Below are 10,197 nucleotides of genomic sequence, written 5' to 3'. Positions count from 1 at the left end.
GCAGCATCCAGGAAGTCATGGTGCAGGAGGAGTTGAGAATTCTACATCTTCATCTGAAGGCTGCTAGCAGAATACTGACTTACAGGCAGCTAGGATGAGGGTTTTAAATTCCACAGCCAATGACACACCTACACCAACAGGGCCACACCTAATAGTGCCACTCCCTGGGCCAGGCACATACAAACCATAACAGGTATTTTGTTTTGTAATGTTGTTGTTTTGGGACACTTGGGGAGAGTGTCATTGTTGTTTTTCCTGCTGTTGTCCTGACATAACCAAAACTAACCAGGAACTGGAAATGACCAACACGAGACTGGGGAGACGATGGCCAATGGTGACTTCCAGATTCAGGAAGTGACATTGTCTCAAAAACCAAAGCAGAGGTGCTCTGCTCGGAAGGAAGATGCCTTGGCAGAGGACCTGGGTTCAGTTCCCAGCACCTACATGGTGGCTCACAACCATCTCTAACTTTAGTTCCGATCGGATGCCCCCTTCTGAACCCTGCAGGTACCAGCCATGCCTGCAGTATTCACACATATACGCTGTCAAAACATCATACCCATACAAAATATTAAAGAAGAGTAAGGTGGGGAACAGAGGGCACCTGGTGTCTGGCCCTTGGCACACACAGGCATGCTACCCACAAACACACACCACACCAAAAATGGCTCGGAGGGACTCCATTCTTGCATTGATTCACAAGGAGGGTTGCATGTGTGTCCAGGTGAAAGGACACTGTTGCACTGATTGAACTCAGGTGGTCAGTGTTGGAGACTGGTTCTAATGCTTTCATTCAGTCGGGAATCTTCCTGACCAGACGCTAAAGGTCCTAGTTCCCAATTGGTTTTTGATGGATCAATAAAGATGCCAATAGCCAATGGCTGGGCACAGGGTGGGACCCTTAGCGTTGCACTGGCACGGAGAGGAATGGGGAGGAACTGCCATGATTCTGGGTAAAAGGATGGGACGCAGTAGCAGCAGGGGATAAAGCCAACCAGGCACGTGAGATTTCAGGTAAGTGACCACTGGCCACTTACCGTATTAGGCCTGGGGTAGCAGGGGAAGGTTTAGGAGTGGCCAGCCTTTGAGGTAGCCAAGGTACTTTAAAAAAAGCTGCGTGGGGCTGGGGATTTAGCTCAGTGGTAGAGCGCTTGCCTAGCAAGCACAAGGCCCTGGGTTCATCCCCAGCTCCGAAAAAAAAAAAAAAAAAAAAAAAAAAAAAAAGCGCATGCGTGTGTGTGTGCGTGTGTGCGTGTGTATATGTGTGTGTTTCATTTGCAGATCCAAAGATAGCTCTGAAAAAAACAAAAACAAACAAACAAAAAAACAAAGATAGCTCTGGGCGGGTGCGGTGTGGTAGCCTGCAGTGTAGCCAAAATTCACCGCTACGGGTCAGGCTGGGTACTAGGCACTCTTAGCCTGCTGCATCAGCTCAACGGCCTTTTTGTTTCGTGCATTGTTGTTGCAGGCCTGGCTGTGCTAGAACTCACTACGTAGACCAGGCTGACCTCAGACTCAGAGATCTGCTTGCCCCTTCTTCCTGAGTGCTAGGACTAAAAGAATGCACCACACCCCGCTACAGCATTTTTTTTTTTTTTTAAATAATGAACCTCGGCTATAGGTTTGGCAAAGATCTTATGAACCCTCGTTGTGAAGATCTTTTCCAATGAAATTGTTGGAGATCCCTCCTACCAGTAACACCCAGGAAGTTAGGAGTTAGCTCTTCCGCACAAGGTTCTCTGATTTGCCCTTGTTGGTTGCCATGGCAACATGAACACGTGGGTGGAGGAATGTCGGGCGCAACTGCAAGCATTCCGATAATGCTTCCAAAACAAACCAACAAACAAAAACCTCCAAAAACAAATAAACCTCCAAATCTTTTCATGTCACTTCAAAACTTGACTAGCTATGTCATTTTTAACTTCTAGCTTCAGGCTAGTAATTTAAACAATACCAGTAAGTAGAATGGATTTAACACCCTGGTTCAACTCTTGACATTTTAGGTCGCCTGCCACACACATATTCCAACTGAAGGAGAGAACCCAGAATGTGCCATGGGACAGTTTCAAGGGAGATAAGCACAGACGGTCATACCTGGAAGGTGTGCAGTGGGCGACACCCGGAGCAGTTGTGTGGCTTGAAGGTTGCCCCTCTGTGATATGATGTCAGTGCCTTACAGTGTACAGGCATCCTGACAGATGGTGTCTAAAATGACAAAACCAACAATCACAACCTTAAGGCATTACAGATCTAAAGGAAGATCAGCTAGCTTTTACAAGGTCTTATAAGGACCTGCTTTGTGTTCATGACCATCTTGATTGAAGTTCCAAGGGATCCAATGCCCCATTCTGGCCTCTGAGGGCACCAGGCATGCTCACAGCACACACACACACACACACACACACACACACACACAGGCAAAACTCTGATACACATAAGATAAAAATAAATAAATCTATTTTTTAAAGCGAAGTTCAGATTATGGTTACCACCTGTTTGGATTACAGGAGAAAAAAGTATACATTTTCCAGAAAAACATTTTCTGGAAATGAGTCTGGCAGTTCCTCAGAAAACTGGACGTAGTACTACCTGAGGACCCAGCTATACCACTCCTGGGCATATACCCAAAAGATGCCACAACATATAACAAAGACACATGCTCCACTATGTTGATAGCAGCCTTATTTATAATAGCCGGAAGCTGGAAACAACCCAGATGTCCCTCAACAGAGGAATGGATACAGAAAATGTGGTACACTTACACAATGGAGTACTACTCAGCTATCAAAAACAATGGCTTCATGAAATTTGCAGGAAAATGGATAGAACTAGAAAATATCATCCTGAGTGAGGTAACACAGACACAAAAGAACACACATAGTATGCACTCACTGATATGTAGATATTAGGCAAAGAGTTTGGAATACCCACAACTCACAGACCACATGAAACTCAAGAGGAAGGAAGACCAAAAACTGGATGCTTCAGTCCTGCTTAGAAGGGGGCACAAAATAATCAAGGGAAGTAGAGGATGGGAGGGACTTGGGAGGAAGAAAGGAGGAGAAGGGGAAAAAGAGGGGCAGAATCAGGTATGGGAGGACAGGAGATGGGGATGGTAGAGGTGTGCAGCAATGAAAGATGGGGAAGTAGTGGCAACCAGAAAGTCCCAGATGCCAGGAAAGCAAGAGCCTCCCAGGACCCTACAGGGATGACATTAGCTGAAATACCCCACAAAGGGGAGGGAGAATCTGTCGAGACCATATCCAGAGTTTAGGCACGGCTCTCCCAGCTGAGGGATGGGGCCACCCACCCATCTCCAAAATTTTAACTCAGAGTCGCTCCTGTAAAAAGGAAATACAGGGACAAAGAGTGGAGCAGAGACTGAAGGAAAGACCACCAGAGACTGCCCCACCTGGGGATCCATCCCACACGCAGACACCAAACCCAGACACTATTGCTGATGCCAAGAAGTGCTTGTTGATAGGAGCCTGATACAGCTGTCTCCTGAGAGGCTCTGCCAGAGCATGTCCAATACAGATGTGGATGCTTGAAGCCAACCATCAGATTGATCACAGGGACCCCAATGGAGGGATTAGGGGAAGAACTGAAGGAGCTGAAGGGGCCTTATCTGGCATCAATGGGAATGGAGTTCCTTGGTCCTGTGAAGGCTTGATGTTTCAGTGTAGAGAAATGCTAGGGCAGTAAGGTAGGAGTGAGTGGGTGGGTAGGGGAGCACCCTCATAGAAGCAGAGTAAGGGGGGATAGGATAGGGGGTTTGCAGAGGGAAAACCAGGAAAGGGAATAACATTTGAAATGTAAATAAAGTATCCAATTAAAATAACATTTCCTGAATAATGTAAAGTTACATGGTAATTAAGCACAAAGTGTTCTACCAAGTACATGCACAAAGCAGAGAATTCATTGTGTCAACAGGGCTCAGTGTTTCTGTTCATGGAGTTCCCCTCCCCACCCCCAGGGGTGCAGCTTAGCAGTTGAGCACCTACCCAGCGTGCATGTATTACGCTCTGGGTTCGACCCCAGCACTACTATAAAAACAAAACAAAACAAAACAGGTCTTTTTTTAGTAAAAAGTTTTCAATTACAGGGGCTCACTGATGGCACAGGCTTCTATATCAGAGGTCCTGAGTTCAATTCTCAGCACCCATACGGTTTCTCACAACCATCTGTTAACTGTAACCCCTTGGGATCTGATGTCCCTTCTGCTGTGCAAGCGTACAGGCAAACAAAACACCTGCATAATAAATATAAAATAGATAAATAAATCTTTAAAAGGTGTTAAATTACATCTTATTTCTTTACCTTATTGTGCACATATGTATGTTGGGTGTGTGCACATCAAACCCAAGTGTGGAGGTCAGAGGACAGCTTTTGGGACCTGCTTTCAGAACCCCGTGAGTCCCAGGGATCAGACTCAGGTTGCTGGGCTGACCAGCAAGTCTTTGTATCCACTGAGCCGTCTTTCTGCCCCTCCAAGACAGTTCTTTAGTCTTCCTTTTACCTTTATGTGTGTGGGTGGGTCTGGCACTCACAGAGGTCAGAAGAGGACGTAGGAGCCTCTGGAGCTAAAGTTACTGAGTTGCCTTCTGGATGCTGGGAATCAGACCTGAGCCTTCCCACTGGCCCGGACGGAGCCTTTTTCCTTCTTTCATTTTGTTTGCAACCTTCACCGTATATTTTTACATCTAAACATTTGAAAAACAAAACAAAAACAACAAAAGAATCATTGTTTCTTTAGCTTGCTGGAGTCTGCCGGCATCCTTCCGGAGTTCAGAGCCTCCCAGCTGAGTCTTAGTTCTCCTTTTTGTTCTTGGATTATTTGATTTTTCTCAATAATGAACTACTTTATTATTATAAAGAGAAGAGCATGACTTAAAAAAAAATGTCTTATTCCTTTGGCTACTTTTAGCAAAAACTAGTGTTGGCTGTGTGAATTGATCATGATAAGTGACCTTATAAAAGGCCATAGATTATGGCTTTCATTGACTGTGGACTTACAGATGCACGGTTAAGGTGACAGTACGGCCAGTGGGTCTGTGACTTGGGTCAGAGAGGGGTGATATAGTGACCGGGACAGAGATGGTCTTCGTACAAGCAGAAATGAGTCTGGTTTGGATGACACTAAGGTCAGCAACATCAGCACACTCTGATCCTGGGGATGACAGAATCTGATGATAAACTCCATATCCTACTGCACTCTGCTTCTCTGTCTGTCTGTCTGTCTGTGTGCTGAGAGACAACCAAGGACACCATGCCTCCTCCATCGGTCATGCCATATGACTCAAAGTGGCCACCAGAGCAGGTCAACACTGTGCCCTACCTCGAAACTTAGCATTTGTTTTCCGTCATAGGCATGCATTCCTTGACTGAAATTGGGATTTAAGTGGTAAGTATATTGGTTTTAAATAGCTCAACTGACCGAAAGGAACATCGTCACTATGGCTTTTAAAGTTCTCGGATTCTAGAACATGCCGTTTTGATTCTATAAAATTTTTTTTTTTTTTTTTTGGTTCTTTTTTCGGAGCTGGGGACCGAACCCAGGGCCTTGCGCTTCCTAGGTAAGCGCTCTACCACTGAGCTAAGTCCCCAGCCCCTCTATAAAATTTTAATGTGCAGCCAGCAGCACGTCCTGTACACATGGTGCTCTATGTTCATCGACGGTTGTTACAAACAAGCCAGCAGTGGCAGAGCCTGGCCAGCTCCTCTCTCTGCTTAGTTTGAACTGCTAAGCATGGAGCCAGCCGGACAGAAAGCTACAAAGAGGCTAATTGAAATCAGAATGCTGGGTCACTTCTTATTCAGACAAAACAGATGGCCCTTCTTGACACACTTCTGTCAAACGTGTGGGGAGGGAGTGATTAAAAACGTTTTTTTAACTCCCACACATGCTGACGTCCTCCTTGAAGGAATGTGGGGGGGGGGGTTGGGGCAGGGCTCTTCAAAGGCCCTGCTCATTTCTCTGTCTTGCAAAAGTTTAAGAAAAAGCATCTTAATCGCTTAGATTCTGAACATTTAATTTCCGGTTATTTAAATTAGTTTTCCCCTTGGAGGAGATTGTTGCTGCCCACGGCACATAATTCAAATTGTACAATAAGACTCCTGCTGTCTTCTGCAGACACTGCTCTTAACGTGCTCTCCCGTGTTGTCCAGACCCTGAGTTGTGTTCTATTAGCCACACGGTTCTTGATACCTCTTACCTGGAGAGTTTCTCAACTGACAATATTAATAATATTCATTATTTCATACTTGGCGTACATGTTTTCTTTTAAGGAGAAAATATTATTATTTATTTTTATTTTATGTGCATTGATATTTTGCCTGCATGCATGTCTGTGTGAGGTTGTGGGATGCCCTGGAACTGGAGTTACAGATAGTTGTGAGCTGCCGTGAGGGTGCTGGGAATTGAACCTGGGTTCTCTGGAAGAGCAGCCAGTGCTCTTAATCACTGAGCCATCTCTCCAGTCCCTTGTGGTTATATTTTAAGTGCAACCACGGAAATGAAGTTTTTATTGTGCAGACAAGGCATTACCGTCATTAAGTGACGCCTCTGGGATTTAATAAACAAGAAAAGTGATAGAGGCCACCTCTTGGAACCTGATGGGAGAAAGAAATGAGTGTGTTCGGAAATTTGTCTAAGAAATGATTGTTCCATGTCTCATCTCCCCGGGATCAATTCAGATGACAAAGGCCCCAATCAAAGCCTTGCTGGAGCCCAGCTAATAGACGTATCATCTCTTACCCCGCGGTGTAGCCCTTCCTAATAACTTCTGAGAAACCATGTTGAAACAACCTGCTGCCTGGCCATGATGTGCCCTGGCAGAGCCTCCCTGCTGGATCTGCAGGCTGGCTTCCCGACCCCACAAGCTCCTCACAGCTTCATTAGAGGAATCGTGACACGATTTACTTCTACCTCAGTAGGAGAATCCTCACCCTCTCCATATTTGTCAGAGTGATATCATGTGCTAGCTTTATAACCGCAGCCAATCTGGGTACTGGCAGGACAGCCAGTTCCCCTCGGAGGGTGCAAGGTGCTTGCCTTACTGAGATCCACCTCTTCCCTTCATCTGGACTCAAGGTTGTGGCTACTATGTTGCTTTTGGAGTGATTCATCCTGGGCTGGCTTGCAACAATGTGCCCAAGTGCCTCACTGTACCCCTGCGGGCTCCAAGCTCCAGCAATCCCCAGATATATGCCCCATGCCTCCCTGGCAAGTCTCGGGAGGCTTGGCACCTCCCAGCACCTGACTCAAAGATGGCGCTGGGTAAAGGCTCCCCTAAGGGAAGAGCAGACTCTCATGCTGTGTCTAAGAGTGGCTCCCTTACCCTGGAAGACGCAGCCTGTTTTCAAAGCCCTGAGACACTGGCAATCCTTTAATCCTTCCTGACTAGCATTTACATTCAAACGTTTGACCTTTGGTTGCTATAGTTATCTATGAATAAATACATGTGAAATTCTGTTCCCAAGTGACAAAAGGCTGAATGAGAATTGGGAGATGTTGTCTTATAATCACGATTAATATCGACCCTCAAGATATTGTAATGGTTATTCAAATTCTACCACATTTCCTAGGTTTGGATTTCCTAGACATTATAAAGAGTGGCTTACTGGGGTTTTTTTTCCCCCTAAAATTATAAGGTAAGTACTGTGGGAAAAAGAAGCTTTTAGAAGCAAGATGTACTGGCAGATGGGAGCTTCCTGTATACCCCATCTTGCTCCCACATCCCAGAAGGAACTAACCTATAGTTTATTTTGAGGATTCTATCTGAGATGCTGATTGAGGGAGGGGAACACGTTTGAGTCCCTTTTAGTCAAGGGAGATGGTGATGATAGCCAGACAAGGCTGACCAAGCAGTATTCGGGTTGGGACCTCCAACTAGGTGGAGGATGTGCGAGGGAAAGGCGGAGCATGCAGAGGTCAAGGGTCACAATGAACAGTCTCTACTGAGCCAGTTCTCTGCACCACCAGCTGTCTGAACAGCCAGGTGGCTCTGGATTGAAGGGGAGCTCAAGCTGTAGCCTCTAATTCGCACCTTGTGTCCCATATTCACAATGGGCAGGACAGTGGTCCTCGTGATGATCAGGGAGCTCCACTGCCAGGTGTCCTCTGTTGCTGGCTCTGGGAATGTCAGTACGTGTGACAGAGTTTTGCTATTTCTGCCTTGACTGTTTCTGCTCCCACCCAGTGCTGAAGATGGCCTCTTAAACTGCTTCGTTGCTACAAGGGATCTGAGCGCCAGATTTTGGTGTTTTCTGCTAGTTTTGGGCTGCCAGTTACTACGTTCCATCCCAGCTCATGACCAACGAGCCCACAGAGAGGGACCATGGAGTCTTTCTGCTTTTGAATAGAGCAGAAGGTCAAAAGATGTCCCCTAGCCCTGTGGAAAGCTAAGTCAAGTGGAGGACACAGCACCTGATCGTTAGTGGTCACGTACGACAGGCTCAATCCTGTGATGCTCTGTAACTCAGACACAGTAGTGTCTCTCTCGCTCATTTTCTGCATGGTGGAACACTGTGCAGTGGATGCTTTTAGGGCTGGCTGCTCCTCCCTTCCCCCTGGTCACAGCTACATGTGGAAGAAGGACCAAGGCATTCATTATTTTTCTCATTACTGTAGACAAAATATATGACAAAAGCTACTTAGATGGGATGGGGGATGTGGCTCACGGGGGTGAGGCGATGAGTTGGGGGGGCGTGGCTCGCAGGAATAGGGGGCAACGTGGTTCACAAGGGTGAGGCGATGTGGCTGGGGGTGGGGCGCGATGTGTCCCACAGTTTTATGGTACAGTCCGTTGTGTTGGCAGGGCAGGAGGCGTTATCACATGGCACCCACAGTCAGAAGCAGAGAGAGAGCTGGTGCTCAACTGGCTTTCTCTCCAGAGCAGTCTAGATGGAAATACTGTCAGACTTAGAGTTGTCTTTAATGTTCTTGATGTGGGAGAAAAGACCCCATGCTCACCCGGCGCTTAGCTCCACCTAGCAATGTCGACTCCACAGTTGGATCACAAGTCCATGCCTGGGTTGTCATGGCAGCAGGGCAGGTCATGGGAAGGGTTCCAGAAACGAGCAGAGAGGCATTTCCAAAGAGAAACAAACTGTTTCGGACCAGACACTGCAGATGTCCCTTTCCACCCGACGCAGAACGGGGATCCTTGTAGCCCTTGTGGGATAAACACAGAAATTCGGAGCGCTATAGCGGCTCTCCAGTTTTACTTTTGCTACTGTGATCTTGTGTCTGCTAGGCAGGGCTCCATGCTGGTGCAGCGGAAGCGGCTGGCCCAGTTTTGCTTTACTGCAGTTCTGTGTGGCAACTTTTCCACGGGCCTCTCTCTTCCTCCTGGGCGTTGTGAGTTTTCATGAGATATGCTTTACAAACTGAAGTATGCAAGGGTCCTCCAGGTGCACGGTTGGAAATAACACACAGTCCCAGCTCAAAGCCAGTGGTTCCTTTGCCACCACACTGACCTTCTGACAAACTGTGGATGTGGTCATCCACTCACTCTCTCACCCCCGAGTCAAGTCTCTATGCTTGGATATCGTCTTCCAGGAGCAGATCGACTCCATTCACTCAACTGGAATGCTCCCTCTGGTCATTCAGGTGGGACACAGTTGGGAATCTCTTTTTTCTCTCTATTTCTGATGCATTGGTGTTTTGCCTGTGTGTATGTCTGTACGAGGGTGTCAGATCCCCTGGAAGTAGACAGTTATGAGCTGCCATGTTGGTGCTAAGAACTGAACCTGGGTCTTCTGGAAGAGCAGCCAGTGCTCTTTTTTTTTTTTTTTTTTAAAGATTTATTTATTTATTTTATGTACAGCATTCTGCCTGCATATGTGGCTGCAGGCCAGAAGAGGGCACCAGATCTCATTACAGATGGTTGTGAGCCACCATGTGGTTGCTGGGAATTGAACTCATGACCTCTGGAAGAGCAGCCAGTGCTCTTAACCACTGAGCCATCTCTCAAGTCCCAGGCCCCTGGGAATCTTACAGAAGTTGGACATAATCAGACAGTGCCAGTCAGTAAACTATGCCAGAAGCAAGCTGTTTAGTGTGATCCCACAGCCCCGAGTGCAGGGACTGTCTGGGTTCACTTGGTGATATGTTGTATAAATTTCTCTTCTAGAAAGTAAGTTGAGAAAATGATTTTCCCCCTCTTGGGGAAAAGAGAGCTCAAGGAATTGTTT

The sequence above is a fragment of the Rattus rattus genome, chromosome 12 (genome assembly GCF_011064425.1).
Source record: "Rattus rattus isolate New Zealand chromosome 12, Rrattus_CSIRO_v1, whole genome shotgun sequence".
Lineage (NCBI taxonomy): Eukaryota > Metazoa > Chordata > Mammalia > Rodentia > Muridae > Rattus > Rattus rattus.
Note: the sequence above shows the minus strand (reverse complement) of the source record.